Here is a 25,697-nt window from a genome sequence, read left to right as displayed (position 1 = left end):
TATGGAAGTCTGAAAAAAATAACAAGAAGAGGGTTTTATTTTTTCCCCAGGAGGCAACATTTTTAAAAGATGGATTCATTTTCTCCCCAAGAGCCAATCACTTTAGGCTAGTGGTCCCTAGCTTCTATTTCTCTCCTCTCCTCTCCTCTTTTTTTCTTCCCATTCATTTCCATTTCTCTTGCTCTCTTTTCCATCATTACTGTTCTTTCTCTATTAAAAGGAGGCTTGCCTCTCAAAAGGACTCCATAACTCACAGTTTTTCAGCATTTTAAAGGCCCCCGAACCACCGTGCCTTCCCACAGTGTGCATTGTGAGGGCTTGGGACCTAGTTGGGGCAGTAGGAAGAAAACACAATGAATGCACACATACTCTCTCTCTCTCTCTCTCTCTCTCTCTCTCTCTCTCTCTCTCTCTCTCTCTCACACACACACACACACACACACACACACACACCCCTACCTATGTGCAGTCACACTGGTACACTCTTTCTGGTCACTCCTAGCAGGGTACAGGGGATCATATGCAGTGCCAGGAACAGGGAGAGAACCGGGGTCAACTACAAGCAAGGCAAGCCCAAAAATGCCTAAACTGTCTCTCTAACCCCCAAAATCTGCCTTCTTTATAAGTGTCCCCATTGTAATGTATTAGGGTCCACAAACAGAACTTCTTAATTTAATAACCTCTACCAATATTCCCATCTTCAAATATGGTCACATTCTGAGGTCCAGGGGATTAGAATTCCAACTTGTAGTTTGGGCCCATGACAAAGGCTTACCCAGCACCTCCTATTTCCTGGGCAAGTCTTTACACTCTTCTTTTTTTTTTCTTTTTGGATCACACCCAGCAATGCTCAGGGGTTACTCCTGGCTCTGTACTCAGGAATTACCCCTGGCAGTGCTTAGGGACCATATGGGATGCCGGGGATCGAACCCGGGTCGGCCACATGCAAGGCAAACACCCTCCCCACTGTACTATTGCTCCAGCCCCAAGACTTTACACTCTGGCTATCTTCACCCTCTCCCCTCACATCACCTAATTAGGGCAGGAAAGGAAAACCTGGACGCCTTTGAGGCTAGACTGGAGGGCATCAAGCTTTCTGCCCATTGGCTTCCTGGGTCTTCTCCACCTACCACAAACTAAGCACCAGTGCCCTGTGAGCCTGCCAGAAGGCCCAGGCAGCTGCACTCCTAGGAACAGGAGTGGGGGAGACAGGCAGGAGGCGAGAGAAAGAGAGAAATCACAGAGCAGGCTCTGGGTCTCGGGTCAGGTGAGTAGCTGGTGGCATCTCCTGCTCCCGCAGAAGGGCAGAGCCCGGGAACAGATGAAAGCTTGCGGGTCAGTGCTATGGGTCTGAGCCAGGTGTCAAGACAAGCACCAAATCTTGGCCACAGAACACACAATGAATGCACACATACCCCCCCCCCCCACACACACCCCTATATGCACCCACACTGTTACACTCTTTCTGTTTGTTCCCCTGACACCCCATCACCTTCCACCTGGCCTCCAGCTTCCAAGCCAGGCGAGGAGGCTGGGACATTGGGGGCAACTGTTAGAAACCCGGGCGTGGGAATTCCAAGCTGGGAGCCTTTCTTTGTCCCCTGGATTCTTCTCAGGAGCTGCTTACACACCCGAGAAGGCTCCAGGGCTGAGGGCCAGAAGAAATCCCTTCCTCCTCCCTCGCCAAACAAGCTCAAGGAAAAGTGTGGGTGGGGGCCTCTGTTTCATCTCTGGATACGAGCCTCTCCCTGGATGAGTGTCCAAACTTGGCTTCGTTTTTGGAAGGGACTTGGTGGTCTGGGTGTCCCGGATGCAGGGTTGGGGGGGGGCTCTCCTGGTGGGCACAGCCTCCCCTGGCCGGGACTGAAGAGGTGAGGAGGCCGCGCGTGAGTGCGGGGAGCAGGAGGCGTCTGGCGGCCCTGGAGGCCCAAGGATCATTTCCCCAGGCAGACGACGGGAGTCCTTGGCCGCCCGACAGGGTGTAATAGCTCTTGCTCTTGGAATGGCGATAAAGGCCGAGAGAAATCAAGCCAGTGCAGATCTGTGTCTCCGGGAGCGGCCACAGTTGCTGAATCTGCTGTTTCTGAGAAAGTGAAACTTCAGCCCCGCTCCCTCCGCCAGCCACCGGCGCTGCTCAGAGGAACCGGCGTCCACACAGAGGCCGCTGAGGAGCCGCTGCTGGGCTCTGCACCTGCTGGACCTGGGGACGAGGGTGGCCACAGGGAACGTCCCTCTGTTCCTGGCCCTGGCTCGGCGACCTGGGGCTGGCTTGGCCTGTGCCCTGGATTTAAAATCCACCCTGGAATCTGAAGAAAAGGCCTGTGTGGAAAGGTGTCCACATGAAGACACAAGGGGGTGGAGGCCTGAGGAGAGGGGCAGGGAGCACCGTCTCCTCTGGTGACACACCCTGTTGTGACTTTTCTCACACTGGAGCACGTAGGGACTGAAGGGAACATGGGCCTGCCCAGTGCCTCATGCTGTCTCTCGATGGGTAAGGTCCACTCTCTACCTCCTGGCCTCAGGGTGTGGGAGTCTGTGGCCAAGATTTGGTGCTTGTCTTGACACCTGGCTCAGACCCGTAGCACTGACCCGCAGGCTTTCATCTGTTCCCGGGCTCTGCCCTTCTGCGGGAGCAGGAGATGCCACCAGCTACTCACCTGACCCGAGACCCAGAGCCTGCTCTGTGATTTCTCTCTTTCTCTCTCCTCCTGCCTGTCTCCCCCACTCCTGTTCCTAGGAGTGCAGCTGCCTGGGCCTTCTGGCAGGCTCACAGGGCACTGGTGCTTAGTTTGTGGTAGGTGGAGAAGACCCAGGAAGCCAATGGGCAGAAAGCTTGATGCCCTCCAGTCTAGCCTCAAAGGCGTCCAGGTTTTCCTTTCCTGCCCTAATTAGGTGATGTGAGGGGAGAGGGTGAAGATAGCCAGAGTGTAAAGTCTTGGGGCTGGAGCAATAGTACAGTGGGGAGGGTGTTTGCCTTGCATGTGGCCGACCCGGGTTCGATCCCCGGCATCCCATATGGTCCCCTAAGCACTGCCAGGAGTAATTCCTGAGTACAGAGCCAGGAGTAACCCCTGAGCATTGCTGGGTGTGACTCAAAAAGAAAAAAAAAGAAGAGTGTAAAGACTTGCCCAGGAAATAGGAGGTGCTGGGTAAGCCTTTGTCATGGGCCCAAACTACAAGTCGGAATTCTAATCCCCCGGACCTCAGAATGTGACCATATTTGAAGATGGGCATATTGGTAGAGGTTATTAAATTAAGAAGTTCTGTTTGTGGACCCTAATACATTACAATGGGGACACTTATAAAGAAGACAGATTTAGGGGGTCAGAGAGACAGTTTAGGCATTTTGGAGCTTGCCTTGCTTGTAGTTGACCCCGGTTCTCTCCCTGTCCCTGTCCCTGGCACTGCATATGATCCCCTGAGCCCTGCTAGGAGTGACCAGAGGTCTGGACACAGAGAAGTAGTTTCATGAGGAGAGAGGCCTTCAAAGGAAGTTTCCCTGACAATGGCTGACCTTAGCCTTCTGGCCTTCAGAACAAAGGAAAATACATTTCTTTCTCTTTATCTTTTGGCGGGGGGAGCCTCTCAGTGGCTCCTGAGAGAGTCTCATGGGGAAGTGCTCAGGGGGCCTGGGGGCCACTGCTGACGATACTCAGCCCAGCTCTGTGTACCTGGATGTTCAATACTCAGGCCCAAACGTGCTGGGGCCCACCAGGACCTTGGATGTGGTGCTGGGGATTGAATGTGGGCCCTGAGCATGCTAAACATGTGTCCCTGACCCCTGAAAGCCCACCCAGCCCAGGATCGCAATGTTGTCTTCATTTTTCTTTTTTTTGCTTTTCTTTTATTTTTGGGTCACACCCGGCATTGCACAGGGGTTACTCCTGGCTCTGCACTCAGGAATTACTCCTGGAGGTGCTCAGGGGACCATATGGGATGCTGGGAATCGAACCCGGGTCGGCCGCATGCAAGGCAAACCCCTTATCCGCTGTGCTATCGCTCCAGCCACAATGTTGTCTTTATTATTTCAAGGAAACAAGGGGAAAATGAGAGGCTTGATGGTGGAGACAAGAGACTGATTCTTATTCTTCACATAAAGGTGACCAAGATGGAGGTTGGAAGGCTCATGGAGACAGTGGGACCTCTTTCTCTCTCTCTTGGATGTCCATGACTTTGGGAGGCTGACAGTGAGTGAGGTGGGTGGAATTGGGAAAACAACAGAGCAAAATCGAAACACTATGTATAGAATGGACATATTTCTGAGGATGTATCTATGGTAAGGTTTAATTAGGGATTTCATGAATATTTTAGCTCTCTGGCAATGGAACCCTCCACTTATAACATTTAAGTCTGCTAGTTAACTTTCAGTTTCAATCATACTCTCAGGAAGGCCCCCTAGACCAAAGCACCAGGTAGGGAACAAGGGTGTCCCCTGTATTTGCAATTCAGAGTTGTGTAACAATAACCACATGTGTGCTGGGAAGTCATGTCCATCAAGTAGCATGTCAGTTTCCAGTCTGCCGTCCAGGCAGTCTCTGATATCAAGTAGGTTGAGATAGGTCCTATCTGGATTGTGGGGAAAAGACGCTCCCCTGCTCATTCATGTCATTGCATTTGACTCTATACCAGGCTCTTGACTCCTTGATGGCCGTTCCTTGCTATGCAAGAGGTTCCTCCATCTTCAGGTCAGAAATAAAGTCTAAAATCTGGCTTTTTCTTCTGCCTTTGGTGGATAAAGGTCTCTGCTTTTCAGGAATCATGTGCTTAGATTAGGGACCACCTGGATGTTTTCCCCTTTTCAGGTAGTGTGTGTGTGTGTGTGGGGGGGAAATCAGATACTCAGATACTCACAGTGAGTGCTATCACAGTATGCTTGCTAGACTCCAGGGTCACAGGATGTTGGAATAATTTCTAGAAGTTCTTACAACTCTATCTTCTGATGCCTTTATGCCAGAGGCCTCCTGCACTGAGGATACTGCTCTGTTTGGGATAAGGAATCCTGTCTGTAAGAGGCTGCTGATTGAGCCCATTTCACCCTCTCTTCTTTCATTGCAATGAAACTGTTGTCTGGGAACATCATTATCTGGAAGAAAACATTTCCCAGCATTCTGTGGAGGTCATTCACAGAATTTTGATGGACACATGACTCAGTCAAAATAACCTGGTCTGGTCAAGGGGGTGTAGGTGAAAAAGTATTGGGGCACATTCCTAGTTCTTCTATTCAATTTTGTCACCCCTGATTATATCTAGGATCTGAAGACCAGAGGTTCATTGTTGGTCACAAAAGTGAGGCCACATGGCAGAACAGAAGAGGCAAGTCCCTTTGGAGCAGAGCCTAAAACAGGAGCTTAAGTTCCACTGGCTGCTCAGTGAGGACAAATATTGGGGTGGGAAATAGGTGTCAGCCCCCTAGAAGTGCCTGTTTGCTCTGAGCCACCTACTTGGTCTTCTAAGAGACATACATATCTATCTTCACCATTGCCTTGGCTTTATTATTACTCACAGCTAAATATAATCTTAACTAGCACTTGGCAAGATGCTTCTGTGATCTGCAGTTTTGTCTTCAGCTGGGAACTTTTTCTTTTTTTTTTAATCTGGATACCTCTTGGGTCTCTATTGTAAATTGACAGCTATTTCTAGAATCCTGACAGGAAGAGCACTTCTATCAGGAGACAAAAAGCATCTCATTGTCTTTTTTTTTTAAATTTTTTATTGTGGAAAGTTACAAAGTTACAAAGTTTTCAGGTTTAAATCTCAGTTATACAATGCTCGAATACCCATCCCTTCACCAGTGCTCATATTCCACCACCAAGAATCCCAGTATAGCTCCACCCTGCCCCCTCACACCCCAAACCCCCCCACGCCCCTAGCCCCCCCACCCTAAGCCCCCCCCACCTGTGTAACTAATAAATTTCACTTCACTTTCACTTTGATTGCATACAATATTTCAACAAAACTCACTATTATTGTTTGGAGAGTCTCTCCCCTAAAGTCAGACCTGCTGAAAAGGAAGCATTAGATAATTTGTTTTCCGTTGCTGAGGATGAAGAAGTATGAGGTCGAGTGACCACACTTAGCGGCCTCTCAGTTTTGGGTTTCTGTAATTTAGTATTTTAGTAACTAAGTCCAGAGAGATATCTGCCAGAAGTTGCATCGTTGCCAACTTGTACTTCTCAGTTACATTATATTCCACATATGAGTGCAATCTTTCTATGTCTGTCTCTTTCTTTCTGACTCATTTCACTCAACATGATACTTTCCATGTTGATCCACTTGTATGCAAATTTCATGACTTCATGTTTCCTGACAGCTACATAGTATTCCATTGTGTAAATATACCAGAGTTTCTTTAGCCAATCATCTGTTTTCGGGCACTCTGGTTTTTTCCATATTGTGGCTATTGTGAACAGAGCGGCAATGAACATGGAAATGCAGATGTCATCTCTACTATACCTTTTTGCCTCTCCGGGATATATTCCCAGGAGTGGTATTGCTGGGTCAAATCAGCTGGGAACTTTTTCTGTGTCATCCTCTGGACTGGGGTCCTCAGCTCTGCTGCCTTTGTCCTTTTTCTCAGGACTTAGCCAAGCCCTAAAATTTGTTTAGTTAAGCAGTGACTAGAAACAGTTGATGTATATCGACATTTTGTGAGAAAATATACTTGCTGGTTACATTCAGGTATTGTATTTTAAGGAAGATAATTATTGTCTCTATTATACATCTTGGTATCTGCATTTCTTATAGCAGCTAAAGCAATTTATTGGTTAGATTGTGCTTCTCAAAACGTTTTGTTGACACTTCTTGCCAACCCCTCCACACCTCACTCCCTAGTGCTGATCTTTTCTGAAGCCTTTGTGTTCCCAAAAGACCACCACTTAACTGTCAACCCCTTTTGGGGCACACTCATGTCCCCTTTGGAAAAGAGGTCAGAATTTGTCTTTGAATCTTGAGTCTAGCTCAGTGCCTGAATATAATATCATTTTAAAAATGGACCAGATTACTGTCCTATATTCTCATATCCAACACTTTGAGTAATCCAATGAGGGGACGACTACTCTTAACTCCATAATGCAGGAACAAAAATGAAGGTTCAGAGAAGTTATGTAAATCTCCAGTGACAAACTCCAGTATAAATAGTCATGTCAGTGTGAAATCCCAGGCTTTGTCTCCAGTTTTCCCCCACACCCCACAAGTGTTATTGACATATAATTAATCTATAATATCATCATATAGGTTTAAGGTATACAATGTGACTATACATATCTATACTGTGAAATATTGGCTATGATATTGATAGTTAACACATTCTTCACCTCACATCATGCCATTTTTTGTTGTTGTTGTGAGAATACTTAAAGTCTACTCTCTTCCAAGTATGTATCATAGTATTACTAATTATAGTCACCATATTGTGCATGAGATCTCCAGAACTTATTCTTCTGTCCCTGGAAATGAGTACCATTTGATCAACATATCCTCATTTCTCCAGGCTCCTAGCCTTTGGTGACCACCATTTCACTCTGTTTCTGATTTGGATTTTTTTTAAGTCAGCATATGAGACCACACAGTGTTTGGTGTTTCTCCCTCTGACTTACTTCATAAAGTTTTCATGGTCTATCTGTTTTGTTGCAAGTGGGAGAATTTTCTTTTTTGTTTCCCTCTTTGCATTGGTCATGAGTTTTGAATATTGGGGTTTATTCTATAAAATGCATCCTTAGGCAAATGTATTATTGTCTGAGCATCAAAAAGTGTTAATTATAGAAAGCTTGATGGTATAGTGCACCATACACCTAGACTATAATTTAGATGTAGTATAGCTGATTGACACCACCTTTGGTCCGTCATTGACCAAAATAATATCAGGTAATGCATGACTGTATCCCACATCTTCTTTATTCATTTGTATGTAGCCATCTAACTTTTCATTTGTATGTAGCCATACAACTTAAGCTTCTAACATGACTCAGCTATTGGTGAATAATGATGCAAGGAATTGGGGGGTAAATATATCTCTTAGAGACAATGATTTTATTTTCTTCAGATACATGTCCAGAAGGTTATCATATAGGTTTAAGATGTACAATGTGACTTCATACATATCTACATATATATATATCATGGGATTGATGGATTATATTCCATTTTTAAGTATTTATTTATTTTTGGGTCTTCTAAGTAGTGTTAGGAGGACGGAGGAGGGCATTCTATTTGATGATTCTTGTCCAACTGGGATTAGCGATTCAGTATTAGGACCTGAGGATACAGAACTACGTGGATTGCCTGATTCAACCCAGTAAGGTTACCTTGGGAGCCTCCAGGGCATCATGTTGGATTATTGGGTTGGCAGGTGTTTGTGTGGTGACAGGAATAACAAATTTGGGGCCTTAATCATGCTTAACATGTGCTTGACCACTACTCTATCTTCCCCATCTTATTTACGGCAGAGGAAACAAAAGCTCTGAGAGCATATGGGATGTGCATTATTCTTTTTACTATGTGTATGCACTTATAAAATCAGAAAAGCAAATGAAAAAACCCAAAAAGATGAAAAGAAAGAGCATTGCTTGAAATTACTGAGCATGGTGCTGAACACGGAGTACGTCTCTCTCTCTCTCTCTCTCTCTCTCTCTCTCGCTCTCTCGCTCTCTCGCTTGCTCACTCTCTCTCTCTCTCTCTCTCTCTCTCTCTCTCTCTGAAGATTCAGGCTCTTTTTTTTCCAGGGAGGAGAAGATGAAGAGAAAATCACTCTAAACTCAGAAAGCCACAGCCAGACAGAAGGAGGAAGACATCAGAGCGCAGGCTCCTGTCTGACGGCTGGGCAGTGGGAAAAGCAGCCTTCAGACCTGGAGTCCCAAAATAGTCCTGTTTGTTGACCTCAATGATTTTAGAGAAAACCTCTCCTCCCCAGGGCCCCGGGGAAAGCACTTGTCTGGGAAGAGAGGATATAAGAGGAGTATTGTTAGTTTCCAGCACTCCTATTCATCTCCTTAGTCCCTCTCCTGTTTTAACAGCAAGGAATGGAATTTTAAAAGATGATTTTTGTAAGATAAACTTCCCGTTCACTTTGGTCTGCAGAGAGAGCCATTGTGCATGTTAAGATGTTTGCCTGTTCATTCTGGTTTCCATCTGGGAATGACAGGTGTGACATGGCCACTGTAAGGAAATCTGAAGTCCCGTGTGTCAGTCACTGCAGATGTCAGGCACAAAAGAATAGTGTTGAAGGTGAGAGATTGGATCCCCTCTGTCCTTGCCTTACGAAGCATAGTGCTTTCAAAATGGGGTTTGGTCAGCCTTCACAACATTTGGGATATTCCCCCAACCAGGAAATGAAGAGATATTCTGCAAGCCAATATGATGCCAACAACCATTAAGTTTGCCAAGTAAGAACACAGCAAGGGAATAGAAGGTAAGCACCACCCTTTTGTAGCTCATTTTTACAGCCTCCTGTCCATCAGAAGGACGCTCTTTCAGACAGTTCATCCTAGACAGAGTCTGAGAACAGTCAGGCCAGCATGCAAACTTCCATGGGAAACACTTCCAATGTTGTCACATACCTGCAATGTTTTGTGGCCGACATTGGGAGTCATACATAATGCCATGGCTAAGTATTTGGCATTAGAATAAAAAAATCCTAATCCATGTTCGTGGCATTGGAATAAAAAAGTAATTGAAGGGGCTGGAGCGATAGCACAGCGGGTAGGGCATTTGCCTTGCACGACGCCGACCCGGGTTCGATTCCCAGCATCCCATATGGTCCTCTGAGCACCTCCAGGGGTGATTCCTGAGTGCAGAGCCAGGAGTAACCCCTGTGCATTGCCAGATGTGACCCAAAAAGCAAAAAAAAAAAGTAATTGAATAACTTACTTGCCTTAGGGAAGCTAAGTAATATCTATAAACCTTGAAGTCCAGGTACAATGTGGAAATAAAGCAGATAGAGGTAAGGACAGAATAGGTGAACTTAGACTGTGCCCAAAGGGATTGCCCGCACAGTCATTTCTGAGTCATGTCAGTCTCCCTGGGCTGCTTTATTTTTTTTCTGACTAGAACATTACTAGATACATGTGTGAAGAGGCAAGAAAACAAGCACCACAGACTTGACTTCTAAGATTTGTTGCTGCCTTCAGATTTGTTCAAAGACAATGGAACTGTAGTGAGTGCACTCTGTTCTCCATGGGGCATCTAAAAGAATTAGATAAATGTGGGGTGGGAGCGGGTTCTTAGGTCCTGCTTATTTTTTAATGGAAGAGCACGTACAATACGGAGTGTCCCTAGGGGGCCTTGTCTTAGGTAGGTGCTTTCAGTTCCACCCTCTTCTATCATCTATCCAATGACCTCCTAGCATTTCTGCTTGGACATCTGACTATGTAATTGATACCCTCTCAAAAAAAGGGAAAGAGGGGGTGGGAAAATATTTGAAAAAAATAAGAATCAACATTTCCCCTAATTTGATGAAAAATATAAACCAAAGACCTAAGAAACAACCTATCTTGGGCAGAAAGACAGTAAGAAATGCATGCTGAAACAACATAACCATTTCTGAAAAACAGTGGTGAAAGTAAAATCCTTATAAGTAAGTACCTAGAGGGGAAAAAAGACACATTATTCAGAGAAACATGAGGAAAAAAATTATAGCAGATGTCTTATCAGAAATATGAGCTAATAACTTGTGAAAAAATATATTTAATGGGCTGGAAGGAAAAAAAACAGAGTCTCAACCTAGATTTTTATACTCAGCAAAAATATCTTGCAAAAATGAAAACAAAATAAATGTTTCTTTTCAAGTAGACCTAAAGTGAGTCTTATCACCAAAATTATAACTGAAAGAAAGTTTTTTTAAGAATAACAGATGGAAAATTGGGTATATACAGTGACTTAAAAAGAAAAAACCAAGAAATAGCAAGCATAACCTTTTAAATTAAAAATTATTTTAAAACAATTAACTTTTTAGAAATAATGACAATAAATTGTGGAGTTTATAATATGTATCCAAGTAAAGTGAGAAAAAAACAGTACAAATAATAGGATGAAGAGAAGGAAATCAATGCTTCTAAGGTTCTAAATATATACAGAGTCATTTTGTATCATTTGAAGGTAGAACACGATGATTTAAAGATTTATAATGTAAGCACTAGAGCAATAATTAAAAGTATATTCCCAACAAAACAAAATGCTTCACTTACAATTCAATAATAGAAACACAAATGAATAACAAAAAACCACTCAATTTAAAAGAATGGAGAAAAAAGAAGAAACAAAGAAAAAGCAGAAATCAATTAGCAACATGGTAGATTTAGATTTAGTACATCTTACTTAATAAGACTTACTTCTGGTTCTGTGCTCATGGCTCACTCTTAGCCAAACTTGGAAGACTATATTTAATCCTAGTCAGGGGCATGCAAGGCAAGCACCCTACCTGCTATACTATCACTCTAGACTCAGAAACTCATTTTAAATATAAAGAAACAGGTAAGCTAAAAGTAAAGCAATAGGGGAAAGGTAAATAGGACTCACAGATAAACCTTGGAAGAGGAAGAGCTACACGCCACAGCGATGTGTCTGGACTCTGCTCCAGGCTGTCTCATCAGGCGCAACCTGGAGGTGGGCAGGTGAATCCCCCCACATGCCCCAATAGAGCCCCGGCAGCTGAAAATCTCCAGAATTCAATCACCACCATGCTCACAGCTGACTTCCACAGGCTCAGACGAGCCTCATCCATAAGTGAATCTGCTGAAACACCGAGGCATGTGGAACTTGTGACCAAAATCTCCAGACTCACAAGGAGTCAGGAATGGGCGACCTCCCCTCATCTCCCTTTGTTTCTGGTAGCTGGCTGTCATGCCCACAAACTGCCTCTGCTACCATATAAGCCCATTAATGGCCATGATACAGAGACTCACAAATAAACATCAGAAGAGAGCAAGATGCTGCAGAGATGCCTACAGACCCAAAGTCACCATCCAGTTAAAAATTTAATTATTGCTGTATCACCCTATTTTAAAGTCTTAGGATTCCTGGAGTGTGTGATGCATGATATCTTATACTCTATGTCACTGATGTACCAAGAGTAGCACTCCACATTTATTGGGGTGTAAAGTAGAAGGCAACCAATCTCGATAAAAATCATATATATAGCATATATATTATATATACAAAATTATATATATATGCAAACAGCACACAAGGCTCAACCTTTAACAACGTCTTAGTAATATATTTTACAAGGGCTTGATGGCTCCAGGTTGAGATCCAACAATCTTCACACACTTTCCTCTAAGAAAACTATTTTGGATCATTTTTAGCAGATTATTCATAACAAGCAATACCAAATAAACTATTTAGATCCTGCTTAGGGGGCAGGCTTCGGGTATTGGGGTGGAAAAATTCTAACTATGGAGATGTGAAGATGTAATGTAATAAATTATTGTAAACAACTTTATAAAAATAAGATAAAATTTAAAAAGGTAAATGAAAAGAAAGGTGAATAGTTATAATAATGACCACAAAATATTTCATAACAAGGAATATAATCAGAGAAAGGAGAATCATTTTATAACAATAATGATGCACAGAGGATAAAACTGTCTCCTGGCATTCCAGCCCTATCAACTAATTTTCAATAAAATTTCATCCAGTTGAGTAAGTTTGCTCTTAGAATATCAGATGGCTTCATCCAGACCAACCAGTAATATTCAGTATATTAATGGTAGATAATATAGTGAATGATGGTTTAATAGAGATGACTTAATAGATAACAATAAGTATTTTTCACCATATTAAAGAAAAACAAGGGACAGCTTAGTATTAGAGAGTCTGCCTTGCAATCACGAAGCTGAGAATCTGATACACCACTCCACATGTTGAGTACAATCCCTGTGTCACTGCTATTTATGATTCTCACTGTCACAACAAAGCATGCAGTCTCTGGTGTACTGCAATCTAAAGGTGTGTTGAACCCCAGGCAGCACCACAACCAAGTGTACACGCTCCACAGTGAAGTAGGTGTGTCATTGATCACCAGACAATGAGGGGAAGAGATAGTTCAATAGGCTGGAGTGCTTGCTTTGCCCAGGAGCGTCTGGGTTTAATCCCTGGCACTTTGTGGTCCCTTGAGCACCACTGGGAATGAGCACCGAGCCTAGAGTAGCTCCTGAGTTACATTTGGCCTCCAAACAGAACGAAAAACGAATCCCACCCCCAAAATCAAAATAGTAAGCAGCAAGAACAAAAGAAAGGGAAGAGGGAAAATATTCTTATCTCATTTGAGAAGAAAAAACATTTGAAAGACTCAAGGACAAAAAAAACTCTTTTGATCATCTAGAACTAAAAGGAAACTTCTATGAAATGATGGACATCTATGAAATACATCTATAATATTATACTTAATAGTGGTAGGGCAAAGATGAATGTTTTGCACATTAGATCAGAAGCAGGGTAAAGCAAGAATTAAAAAAATATGCAGATTAGAAACAAAAGGCAAATATCTCTTTTTTCACAGATGTTATAACCATCTATGTAAGTAAGTCCAAAAGCATCACCCAGAGGAGCTATAGTAACTACTGAGTTCAATTGGGTAGTTGGATACAGGTCAATAAAAATTTCATTCCTATAATATAGCAAAATCCAAATGGAAATAATAATTTAGAAAACAAAACACAAGAACACATGATATAAAGTATAAATTATTTAATGGCGAAAATGTGCAAGAAATGTACATTGAAGATTACTAGCCACGGGACAAATAAGAAAAATAAATAAAAGATAAACCATGTTTATGGATCAAAAGGCTCACTATTGATAATCCTCTCAAAATTAGTGATCACTTTTAGTATTAACCAGTTTTAACCCCATATCAACCAAATCACAGCAAACATTTATGCAAAAATTGATAATTCCAAAATTTAAAAGAAAATCAAATAAATGGTCAAAATAATTAAAAAGAATCAAAGCCTGGAGACCTAATAATATCTAGTCATTTTTTTTTTCTTTTCTTTGGGTCACACCTGGTGCTCAGGACTCATTTCCAGCTCTTTGTTCAGAGATCACTCCAGTAGTGCTCGGGGGACCATATGTGGTGTCAGGGATTGAACCTTGGTCAGTCGTGTGCAACTTTCTATGTTATCTTCTAGCCCAATGTCTTATATTAAGACAAACTATAAATATACAGTAATAAAGATAGTGTAGTATTGATGAAAGGGCAAATCTAGAGATTCATGGAATAGAAGTCATAATTAGATTTAAACATATATAACTTGATTTTTTAAAACAAAGATGATTTAACGGGACACTTAATTAGGGTAATTTCATGGGAAAAGGGATAGTCTTTTTAGTAAACACTTTTGAAACAATTGGATAGCTATGTTATAAAGAATTTCAAATATTACCTTATATACAAAAGTTAACTAAAACATAGAATTGATAATAGTTCTACTTGTAAATGTGTCTTATAGGTGATACATACTATCAATTTTGCAAAGAGAGAGGAGAAATCCTAAGTTATTTTGGATAAGGAAAAGATTTTCTCAATAGGACATAAAAATGTTCATAAAAATGTTTATGGAAAAAGAAATAAAATGGACTATGTCAAGAGTAAATACCTAGTTTTTAAAAGATTCTTTTCAAGAAAATGAAAAAGCAAATCCCAGGCTGGGAGATATTTATAAAATACTTATCTAATGAAAAGTATTAATGGAAAATTTGTAGAGAGCTCTTAAAATGAACTAAGAAAATAGACAATCGTATTTTTAAAAGTGGGCAGAAGATTTGAATGGATATATGAATGACAAATTAGTACAAGAACAGTAGTTCAACTTAATAGGAACGTGTAAATTAAAGCCATGAGTTACCACAACATATGCACTAGATGGGCTAACATGAAATACTGACAAAAGGTTTAGGGAGGGTGTGGAACAGCTGGAATGTGGCTGCTGGGAAATAAAGATTCCCATGGAGAACAGTTTGTCATCTGCTTATATAGTTAAAGGCATATTTACCAAAGAGGATTTACCCAGTTCGGTTGTACATATTTACACATGGGGAAAGGAGTACATATATCCATATTCCACAGACTTGTATTTAAATGTTTATAACAGTTTTTTTTTCATAGTAATGTCAAACTGGAAACAACCCCAATATTCATTAGCGGGTAAATGGGAAAACATATTGTGATCTACCCACACGGGAGAATAATACTCAGCAATAAAATGGAATGAACTAACGATACATACAATGACATGGGTGAATTCCAGCTTTGTGGTGAGCTACAGATGCTGTTTGATTCCATATATATGAACGAAAAAAGAATCAAAGCTCTTGTGAAAGAAAGAAAATCAGTAGTTGCCAGAGGCCAGCAGGTGGGGACTGGTGACCTTTTGGGTTGATTAAAATGCTTCATATCTTGCTTTTGGTGGTGGTTACCTGATAGTATTCATTTGGCAAAAGTCATCCAGTTGTAACATTGAAATCAATGAATTTCATTTTATGTAAACACAGCTGATGAACTTTCCCCCTCCTTTAAAAAAAATTCAGTTTCTATTCATTTCCCATTTGAGTCCTTTACTTTGATCTGGTATCTGATGTGAGGTTTTTGAAAATGAAGGAATAAAACTACTCTGATTAATTAAAACTTACTTTGCATGAGCAACAGTCCTGAGAAATTTATAAACAACTACCTTATTTCATGTCAGTGCCTCTGATTTTATATGACGGTTTCAATGTGGAGTTTTGATTTAAAAATTCAATTTGAGGGTCTGCAGAGATAGTATAGCAGGTAAGGCTTGTGCCTTGCATGTAGTCAACCCAGTTTGATCATGACACCACATATATTTTCCTGAGCCCTTCCAGGAGTGATCGCTGAGCACAGAGTCAGTGAGCTCTTCTGGGTGTAGTGTGGTGTCCCCTCCAAAATCAGTTTGAGCATTTTGTAAATGATTCTCTTCTGAGTGAGAAGAGAAATCTTTATTGGTCTGCATTCGGGAGTAAACGGAATTAGATTTTCCTTCAACACTTGCCAATATTTACTTCTTATGCTTGAAACATTTTATAAAAAATATAGCCTAATACTTTATAACCCATGTAGGGAATTACCCATGTGTAAAGTTCTGTGCCAAGCACTTGACATAACATTTTGTTGAATCTTCATTGCTGATAAGGAAACGGAGCCTGAGCGAGATGAGAGGATCTGCCAAGTGTACCTGCCAGAAAATGATCAAGCTGGGATCCAGACTCAGGTACACCACACTCCAAATTGCTTGTAGCCCCCAAAGTCTCCCTTGATCCAGAAATGCACTCCCATAATCTTAGACACAACCCTCACCTTCCTGGTCTACTAATATTCACCCCAAGTGGCGTGCTAGAAGAAAATGACCCTGATGTATAGTGTTTGCCAGTTTCCTTGGATAAATATGCTAACAATGGTCAATTTTAAGTGTCAAACTAATGTTTAAAGTGAAGTTGAAAAGAGACTCACATAATTGGCTCTCTCTGTGGCACCAGCCGGTCACTGTTCTGTCACCTCTGAAATGCTTTTTGTTTATCATCTAGGGTCAGGGCCCTCGTCATCAGTTCTGGGCAACCTTCCCTAATCTGTCTTGGCTGGTCTAGGATTGGCATTAAACAGCACTTACCTTAAGTCCTCTGGGGATGGTTTCATTCTCCACTTCCCATTCTGGCTTGCATGCTCTACAAGGTAAGCTTTGAGTATCGCACCCGGCACAGAACGTGCGTTGGCCTGTATTTACTGAGTGAACAAATGAAAAAGGGAGTTGAATCTACACTGTTATTCTGACCTGCCTTGTGGGGATAACTTGTTAACTCAAAGCTGCTAACAATTTTACTATAGTTTCACTTTATTTGCTCATTGACTGTTGAGCAGATGGAAGTAGTTTTATATTTTGCCCTGAAGAAGTACTGTTCCTCCATTCCCAGCATAATATTTGACTCATACAAACGAAAAGGTGTCCATATTATCCAACTCAGGAACTATAAAACAAACACCTATGAAGTTACACCTCAGTTAAAAACTTTACTTGAAGATTTCTTAGTTTCCTTCTGGTACCTAGAAAAAAGAATAGGCCTAATTAAGTAGGTTTGCTTTCTTTCTACTTTAAAGTTTTTCCTCCGTTTATTTTAGATATTCCAGGTCCAAACTCTCTTGTACCACCATCTTTGGCACTTGAGTTCCATATTCACTAAGCAGGGTAAGAGAGGACCTTTATTTTGTGCACAACAATTGCTATTTGGCTTACTCTGGGTTGTACCAGTTATACTTTGGGGCCTCAACTCATTCAAGCTAGGCAAGGATCTAGCCAACCAAAGAATCTTCCTCTTTGTGATCTTACAAATCAGACTGATGATATAAGATCAACTTGCCCATTTCTTTCTTCTTGAGATCCTCTCAACTCTCGTCCAAAGACCAGAGGGAAAAACAAGGAAGCCCATCATGTGAGTAAAAACTGTTTGGGGTTTATGTGTTGATCAGTTTGAAAGGAAGTCCAACAGGCACGAACATTTCCTGCCCCCCGCCCCCCGCCCCCCAAACACACTCAGAATCTATCAACTTCTTTCCCCTATCCTTGGCCAAGCTGTCATTATCTTTTGGCTTGATGATTGCCATGGTCTCTCAAAGAGTCATTCACTACATACAAATCAGAGTGATCTCATTGAAAAGTAAATAAGAGCCTGTCATTCTCCTGCTCAGTCCCGCCCCGTCCCCCCCATGGCTTCCTATTGCACAAAACCATGCTTTTCGCTTTGATAGGGTCTTGTGTGGTGGGGCCTCTTGCCTCTTTCCAGTCTTTTCTTCAAATTATCTCCAAATTCTATGGTTTCTTTGAAATTCCAGACATACCAAGGTCTTTTCTGCCTTGAAAATTTTCCAGATCTTTCTGCATGCTTAGGATCTCCCTTCCCCAAACGTTGGTTTCTTGACATACTATCAGTCTGAACATATTATCTTCTTTAAAACTCCAAGCAAGAGGCCCGCTCATTCCCACCATCACAGTGCTGTGCTCTTTCTCATCACATCTTCCGCATTTAATAGTTATCTACGCACGTGTTCTTATCTATATAGATATTTCTCTCTCACTGAACCATCATCCCACTGAACCATCCTGTTAACAGAGTGATTGTCTATATTGGAAAGATTAATCTTGTTTCTAAGGTGAGTGAACACACAAATGCATTGGGGGAGAAAAAAATTTACTCATTCATTCTATTCACATAGTCTAATATCTATTGTCTATTATTGTGCTGGGCTGGAGAGATAGCACAGCTGGTAGGGCGTTTGCCTTGCATGCAGCCGACCCGGGTTCAATTCCTCCGTTCCTCTCGGAAAGCCCAGCAAGCTACCGAGAGTATTCAAAATGCCAAAAACAGTAACAACAAATCTCACAATGGAGATGTTACTGGTGCCCGCTTGAGCAAATTGATGAACAACAGGATGACAGTGATAGTGATTATTGTGCTAGGGTCTAAGAACTGCTTAAATGTCATGATATACTCTTAAGAGGTTTATAGCAGTGCAGCAGAATTTAATGAAACACTGGAGAAGGTGTATGTAAGAAGGTGTATGCATGTTGGGGGAACCAGGGATTCCCTTCTTAGAATTTACTCTTGAGTTAGGTTTTGATAGTTCAATAGGAGTTCGCCATGTGAGCAGTTTGAGAGCAGTTCTTCAGTGTAGTTTGATATGAGAAAGCATTGTGGTATGAGAGAACATGTGAAGTTTTGGGAAAATAGAAGTAGTTCAGCACTGATGGGATGGAACTCAGGAGGGCAGTGGTGGGAGGTGAAGCTAGGGAGGGAGATAAGACAAGCTGGTGAAGGGCTTTGCATTTTGTCCCACTAGTATTGGAGAATATTAAATTGAGGGATTAATGCTTTCAGTGAATTGGGAAGATTCACTTTGAGAGCTTTAACGAGGGAGTAATTTTGAAGTAGGAGAGAATGAGGGAGACCAGTGGTGAGGAGACCATTGAAGAAGGTCTCCAAAAGCCTCTGCTGAGTTACTTTGCTGCTTCGAACAAACTGTGCTTTGAGAATCCAGCCCTTTATCCCACTGAGCTCACCTCCTGCTCCGCCCCTCCACAGCCCTCCAGGCAGTTAGCAGTACTTGATTCACTGCTTGCACCCCATATGCTCTTCTCAGACTGGGTAATTGTGGATTCTTTCCAGCTCCAGCATTTTGAATTTTAGAAATAAGTGTTAACCTGGGCCAGGGAGAGAGTACAGGAGTTAAGTTGCTTGCTTTGCATGTGACTGACTGTGGTTTAATCCCTGGTACTGCATTTCGTCCTCAAGTACTGCCAGGAGTGATCTCTGAGCAAACAGCCAGTCATAAGTCCTGACTCTCCACACTTTCTAGGTGTGGATCAAAAACAAATACGACTATACCTTACCTCAAGAATGTGTAGCATTTGTTGCATGAAGAATGAGGGAGGTACTTTGAAGGCTCCTGACCAGTCCTTGCTAAAACTCAGCCTCTTTATGAAGTGCTGACTTTCTTGGTGAAGAATATTACTCTTTCAGCCCAACAGTTCAAATTCTGAAGGAAACTGGTTTCAGGGATATTGAAGAAGAGGCAATTTCTGCAGGGGAGAAGGCTTGGATCTTAGGGACAGCCACACCTCACTTTCCATCCCCGCTCTGCACTTTTCAACATGAGGAAGGCAGCAAACATCGTGTGCTGAATACTTTCGAGTGGATTTTGTGGCTTGGGAAACCGAGGAGCAGAGAAATCAGCCAGTAATTTTCAGATGGCGAAGGTTTCAATATGCAATCTGACCTCTCTGATTCTCTGTTTGCTCATCTGTAAATTGTGGTTGATAAAAATCTACCTCTTGGGATTATTCCAGAGATTAAAGGAAAGTTGCTGCAAAATCACCGCCTAGCTGGTAGATACCCTCCCGATGTAGCGCTTCCTTCCTTTCCTTTGGCAGAGGGACTGGCTGCACTTTCAGCAAAGAAGGTCTCAGTGTAATGTCCTCGGGGAGAAACGGCTCCAGTCCAGGCTTTGGAATCCCTGGTGCCCACAACTTAATAGACTTACAATCGGTTAATTTTCTCTTGACATTGATCAGCAACGGGTCGCCTCTGGCACCCGCTGGCCTGGCCCTGGGGAAAGCCGTGAGAAGCCTGGCCTGGCCTCCCTAACCAGAAATTCAATAACTTTTTCATATAAATTGTCCGTAAGAGAAAACTTCTTGTTTTCAGCGGTTGTCGCTGTTTCAGCATTTTTCTGTACAAGATGAAAAACTTTTGCATTGAGCAAAATACAGATTTATGGTCAATAAAGTGAAGTTTAACAGTTTACAGGGGCCATACTTTCTTTTTTAAAAACTGATATTAAAAGCCATTTTTCCCAGTCTTTGTAAAAATGGCTTTTCCATCAATCAGGATCCCAGTTTGTTTAAATGATGGAAGAATTAGGAAAAACTTTCCTCAGAAGGTTCTGAATATATGCCCATCATCCCCCTTCTGTTTTGTGCTTGGGAGAGAACAGGGAATAACCTTTGGAAAGTGAAGACAAGGGCCAGAGAGAGAACTCAAAAGGCTGGAGCACAAACTTTGCATGTGGGAGCCTGGGTTCAACCTTGGCTTCCGTAGTATAGTCCCTAAACATAAGTGGATTAACCACAGACAAATACTGGCTCTTAATATTGGAAGTTGAACCTCAGATGGGGCTTGACATGTAGCAACCATAGGCAGTTTTGTCTTGTATCCAAAATCCATATTGTACTGTTTAGTTCTCCAGCAAAGGTTCTCTGAGCACCTGCGGTGAGTTAGAGGCTAAGCTGGGTACTGGGATGACAAAGAAATCCCCTCAACTGCCTGCCCTCCAGGTGCCCGCCATTAAGGAATTGAGCCAAGCAGACAGGCATGGACAATAGAATCAAGATGTGCATGAGAGGAACAGAGAAAGCACTGATTGAGGTCCCTGTAAAAGACTTCCTGGAGGAGGTGACAACTTAACTCAAGCATGGGTGTGGTGAGCAGGGAGGGGAGCACAGATCTGAAGAAGGGGCAGCAGGGCAGGGAGGGAGGCAGCCTTGCTCCCAGGACCATCTTGCATCTGCATGGGCCTAGAAAACAGATGATTTTTCTCCTGGTTGCGCCTACAGGAGTCTGCAGCCCTATCTGAGGATTCTTCTGCTTATGCCAGCACCTGTTATGGCTCTGGGGTTGTCTTCAGAATCCAGAACATCTGGGCCCTCTGAAATCTCCATGCTTTTATGGAGTAAGGAATGTGTGACTTCCACCGAACTTCCTGTTCTTCTGGGAGCCTGGCAGTCATGCCCACGAATGGCCTTTGACGCCATATAAGCTACGATCTAGAGACTCACAAATAAGTGTAGGAAGAGAGCAACAAGCTTCAGAGATGCTTCCAGACCTTGACTCCTTGAGAGCCTGCCCTGCTGACCCTTCTTCTAATATAAAAATATTAGCATGCAAGGCTCAACCTGTAATGACCTGTTAGTAATCTCTTATACAAAAGGCTTACTGGCTCCAGAGTGAGATACAATAATCTCCACACACTTTCCTCAAAGCAAACTTTTTTGGATCATTTTTTTAGTGGAGTATTCATAAAGAGCAGTACAAAATAAATTATTTCGGACCTTTTTTTGGGACAGGCTTAGATAGTGGTGGGAAAATTCAAAATAAAGGTGGTGGGAAAATGTGATGGTGGTGGGATTGGTGTTGGAATATTTAATGTAATAAATTACTGCAAACAACTTTATAAAAATAAAATTAAATAAGCAAAACCAGAAAATAACAACAACAGAACCTCTGGTCCCTAGAAGCAGTGCAGGGGGGAGCACTGACCATTTTTTTAAAAAAAATATTTATTTTTTAACTAGTGAATCACCGTGAGGGTACAGTTACAGATTTACACATTTTTGTGCTTGTGTTTCCCTCATACAATGTTCGAGAACCCATCCCTCCACCAGTGTCCATTCTCTACCACCAATGAACCCAGTATCCCTCCCACTACCCAATCTCATCCCCCCATCCCACCCTGCCTCTGTGGCAGGGTATTCCCTTTTGATCTCTCTCTCCATTGGGGTGTTGTGGTTTGCAATAGGGGTATTGAGTAGCCATCGTGTTCAGTCTCTAGTCTACTTTCAGCACGCATCTCCCTTCCCGAGCAGAATCTCCAGCCACATTTTACTTGGTGTTCCCTTCTCTATCTGAGCTGCTTTTTCCCCCAGCATGTGAGGCCAGCTTCCAAGCCATGGAGCCAGAGCACTGACCATTTTTGTGCTTCCACTTTCCCTTCCCCTCCATGCCAGGTACATGATTGCATCACTGATGGAACTTGCTAGAAACAACAGTGGGGAAAACTGTTCCAACCTCGGCAAGGTTGTTCTGGCTAGAAGATGTTTTGCATTCTTTCTGTATTAAGTGTTCAAAATCCGGGGTCTGTTTTATACCTAGAGCAGATTTTAATTTGGATGAAGCACATGTCAGAGTGCCCAGTGGCTGAGTGTGGTAAAGGACACTGCATTGTGCATGCTTTCAGAGTAAATGTGTGAATCTGCATGTGTGAAGGATCAGAGAGACCTAGACAAACTGAGACAGAGAATCCCAAGATGAGACTTCAGGGAGATGCCTGGGCCACAGGAAGATCCAGATGTTTTTGCTTCAGACTTGATCCTGAAGACAATGGGACACACATAGAAGGGTTTTTTTTGTTTGTTTTTTGTTTTTTGTTTTTTTGCTTTTTTGGGTCAACCCGGTGATGCACAAGGGTTATCCCTGGCTCTGCACTCAGGAATTACACTGGGCGATGCTCAGGGGACCATATGGAATGCTGGGAATCGAACCTGGGTCGGCCGCCTGCAAGGCAAACGCCCTACCTGCTGTGCTATCACTCCAGCCCCACACATAGAAGGGTTTTAAGTAAAGAATTGTGTGACCAGACCTGCGGCTTAAAGAGTTCCTCTGTTATCCATACAACATAGGGATTGGATGGTGCAAAGAAGGCTGGAGACCGGAAGAATGAACTTGAAGAATTGCTGTCTGGCAAGAGGAGAGCTTTGAGGTGGATTGTGGCATGGAGTGAGGCCGTGTTTGTCCTAAAGCCTGGAAAGAGGGAGAACTCAAGACTTGCTTGTTGGCTGTAGGGGACCCAGGGAAAGCTGGGCACCCTGCAGGGTAGATCTGCATCTGCCACTGAAAACTAGCAGAGCAGAAGATGCCAGGGCATATGGGGGAGGTGAGGAGGATAGTGGCGCTTGGGTGTCCAGTGCATGTTGGTGTGGAGATCCCAGAAGAAAGGCCAGTGTGAGGCTCTGGTGCTCAGCCTGTGTAGAGGTGGAGACGGGGGTTCTGACTGGAGCAGAGGTACACGCATACCTCTAGCCCTATTGCAGTTGCTGCCTCTTCAGCCTGTCTTAAAGATAAGTAGGATCATGCAGGGCACCCTACAAATGGAGCTATCAAAGGTGGTGGTTGGTGCCTGCTGAGCCACCCGCCTCCTAGATGCTTGCTCTCATCTAGGCTTGGCCTGGCCATTTAGCAAAGGGCTATCTGGAACGGGCTGAGGTCTGAAGGCTGGGACCCCACGTGGAGTCTGCATCTGTCTGGGAACTGGCATCTCATTGCTCATCGTGTTTAATATCTGTCTCTTGGGCAACCCCTGACTTTTTGTCCCCTCAGACAAGCTCTAACTCCCACCAGTTTTGGGTCTTTGCTCATATCCCTTACTTGGGGGCTGGGTCACTCTGTCATGTACCTATTTGGGACCAAAGGACTGACTCCACCTGCTGCTGGGAAGGTTGTGACTGATCTCTCATAGCTGCCATCTGCTTCAAGAGTTGTCCTGGCTGAAGAGAGCTGTGCCCTTCAAGACCACAATCCTACTGGGGTGAGGCAGCTGCCACCAGGCAATGGCCTGGGCAGGATAGAAAGGCAGGAAGACCCACTCTGCAGGGCCAGCCCAGCTTCAGATGTCCCCTGGGGGCAGCTGAGGCTGTCTTGGGGGATCTACCTTACAGTTCATTCTTCCTCTGTCCATTCCTGCTGATTTCCCTTCCACCTGGGCTTTGCCCCCCAGAGAACCCCTGAACACCCACATTTCCACCTTCCTCCTGGGAACTCAGCTGGTGACTCTTGGCTTTGTTGTTAGTTTCAGCCAAGAAATCACAGCCCTGATTAGAAAGCAGTATTCTCTCTTTCTCTCTCTCTTTCTCTCAACCCCCTCACTTTCTCTCCCTCTCATACTCCTCCCCTCTCTCTCTCTTCTATTTCTTCCCTTTCCTTTCCCCTCTCTCTACCATCTGTTACCTTTCTCCTCTCTTCTCTCTATTTCTTTTTTTAATTTAATTTTTTTAATTTATTTTTTATTAATGAATCACTGTGAGGGTACAGTTACAGATTTACATATTTTCATGCTTGTGTTCCAGTCATACAATGCTCTAGTACCCATCCCTCCACCAGTGCCCATTCTCCTCCACCGATGACCCCAGTATCCCTCCCACCCCCCCATCCTATCTCCCCCACCCCACCCCGCCTCTGTGGCAGGGCATTCCCTTTTGTTCTCTCTCTCCTTTTGGGTGTTGTGGTTTGCAATAGAGGTATTGGATGGCTTTTCTCTCTATTTTTTATATTTATGCGATTGGCCACTGGATCTCATCTCTATACATCCCACCATAATGCTTCATTCTGAAGTCTCTCCCACCCTACCTTTCTTTCTCTGCCAGATGCGAAAGCTCTGACCCCAAGCAAAATAACTGACCTCCAGGTGTTTTCCTTTCTCAGAGTCCTGTGCTCCCCGCAAGATGAGTCAGAGACAATGAGGTACCTGGAGCACATCCACAGTGGTGTCCCCATTCTTGGCAGCCCTGGGGTGCACCCTGAGATGGCAGGGTGGAGAGGGCATTTGAGGGCTGTGTCCCTGGAGTCCCTCGAGCTAGGCCTTCAGGGGTGGGCTAAGTTTTCTGCAAGACTCTCGAATCAGAAGAGCCTAAGTCGTAGCTCACGTCCCACCGAACAATGAGGCTTGATGAACGGGGTGTGATGTGCAATTGCTGATGAATGTCAAGCTGATTCCCTGTGACTCTCAACGTTTGCATGTGTGTGAGCAAAGCTGTGTTGTCCCGGGAGGGCTCCTGAGGGGCTCCAAGTTTCCCAACTTCCTGGCCTCCAAATTGATGTGTACAAAGGAAAAACGGAGAAGCAGCAAAACCTGCAAAGTAATATTTCTCGAGGCGCAGCCTGACATTCTGACTGTCTCTTTAAGTGCTTGTATTGCATGCACATATATATGTATATATTTTTTTCAACTGCATCTTCTGACTGACAAAGCTCTTTCTTGCCAAAAGCGACCGTTATAAAATTATGACTTGCGCATCTATAATGTTTGCGTTCAACAAGAAAACAGAAATGCCACCTTATTTTGTGGTTACAGCTGCACAATTCACATCCGGCAAGATTGATCATATTAAGGTTATGCAATCATCTAATTGCAGAGACAAGCCTTGAGTAATAACTCCAAATGTTCGCACTTCAATCGGCACAACAGAGTCATTGCCGAGTCCTGATTAGCGCCTGGCAGCATTCGGGCACCATTATCTGCTCTGGCATTGTCTAAATCTCCATTCCAAGCCGAAGCAATCTCCCTACTAACTGATCTATGACAAACAGGCCCATCACAGCAAAGCTGTTTGGATTGCAGATACATATGTAACATAGCAAAACAC

The sequence above is a fragment of the Sorex araneus genome, chromosome 5 (genome assembly GCF_027595985.1).
Source record: "Sorex araneus isolate mSorAra2 chromosome 5, mSorAra2.pri, whole genome shotgun sequence".
Taxonomy (NCBI): domain Eukaryota; kingdom Metazoa; phylum Chordata; class Mammalia; order Eulipotyphla; family Soricidae; genus Sorex; species Sorex araneus.
This window is presented reverse-complemented; position numbering follows the sequence as displayed.